This window comes from Oncorhynchus keta, chromosome 22 (assembly GCF_023373465.1).
Source record: "Oncorhynchus keta strain PuntledgeMale-10-30-2019 chromosome 22, Oket_V2, whole genome shotgun sequence".
NCBI lineage: Eukaryota > Metazoa > Chordata > Actinopteri > Salmoniformes > Salmonidae > Oncorhynchus > Oncorhynchus keta.
This window is the reverse complement of record NC_068442.1, coordinates 36,994,265-36,996,100: the sequence shown is the minus strand read 5'-3', so window position 1 is coordinate 36,996,100 and position 1,836 is coordinate 36,994,265.

Sequence of the window (1,836 nt, the reverse complement as noted above, 5' to 3'; positions counted from 1 at the left end):
CATATGTATATACTGTACTCTACCCTCTACTGTATTTTGCCTATGCCGTTTGGCCATCACTCATTCAATATTTCTATGTACATATTCTTATTCATTCCTTTACACTTGTGTGTATACTTTATAGCATTTTGCTACACTCACATTAACATCTGCTAACCATGTGTATGTGACAAATAAAACTTGATTTGAAACTCTAGACCACCTCTGCTCCACACGCAGAGACCCACGCTTACAAAGCTCTCCCTCACCCTGCATTTGGCAATTCTGACCATAACTCTATCCTCCTGATTCCTGCTTACGAGCAAAAATAAAGCAGGAAGCTTTAAAAAAAGTGGTCAGATGAAGCAGATGCTAAACTACAGGACTGTTTTGCTAGCTCAGAATGGAATATGTTCAGGGTTTCTTCCAATGGCATTGAGGAGTACACAACATCATTCACTGGCTTTATCAATAAGTGTATTGAGGACGTTGTCCCCAGAGTGACTGTACATACATACCCCAACCAGAAGCCATGGGTTACAGGCAACATTCGCACTAAGCTAAAGGGTTGAGCTGTCGCTTTCAAGGTGCGGAACTCTAACCCGTAAGGTTATATGAAAAACTGCTATGCCCTCCGATGAACTATCAAACAGGCAAAGCGTCAATACAGGACTAAGATCGAATCACTCTACATCGGCTCCGACGCTCATTGGATGTTGCAGAGCTTGTAAACTATTATAGATTACAAAGGGAAGCACTTCCGAGAGCTATCCAGTGACACGAGCCTACCAGACGAGCTAAATAACTTATGCTCACCTCGAGGCAAGTAACACTGAAACATGCATGAGAGCATCAACAGTTCTGGACGACTGTGTGATCACGCTCTCCGTAGCCAACGTAAGACCATTAAACAACATTCATAAAGCCAGACAGATTACCAGGACCTGTACTCAGAGCATGCGCTGACCAACTGGCAAGTGTCTTCTCTGACATCTTCAACCTCTCCCTGCCCAAGTCTGTAATACCAACATGTTTCAAGCAGACCGCCATAGTCCCTGTGCCCAAGAACACTAAGGTAACCTGCCTAAATGACTACTGACTCGTAGCACTCACGTCTGTAGCCTCGAAATGCTTCGAAAGGCTGGTCATGGCTCCGAGAAACACCATTATCCAAGAAACACACTCCAATTTTCAAACCGCACCCATTTTTGTCTTATTTGTCCACACGCCCGCCTCATATATGCATATCTGAGGAGAAATATCCTCAAGGAGACACACTTCTGTTGTGTAAAGGGCAGACCAGCTATGCAGAACTGGTCTTTGTATCACCATTATGATCTAAAGCTCATTAACTGGTACAATGGCAGATAGATTTGTTTTAGAGAGCGAGAAAGAGACTCACAGGCCTGCATGCTATTCACACCCCAGTGGTCTGCAGGGAAATACACCATTCTGATCTGGAACCGGAGCATGAGGAATGCACGCAACACAGCATCTAAACTCACTGACACTTCACTTTCTACTCTCCTCAGAGTTGTGATGTGACACAAATGGGCTGTATTGATAGATATCAAATACCTGTTAGCATAAAACTATTCAATTTTGGAATACTTTGAAAATGCATCCTCCCACACTTTCTTGAAATTAATCATTGATCAAACAAGTTTGGCTAGGTGAAAGCAGGGGTGTCACTATTTCGCATTCACAGATGCAGTCAAGTCAGATAAGTGATTACTTCAAAGGAGGGATGCATTTTTTAAGTATTCAAATGTTGCCTAAACATGCTGCAGACAACAATGCAGTAGAAAGCCTGCAATTAAGTTGAAAATAGTTTAATACAAAAGGAAACAGTCAAGC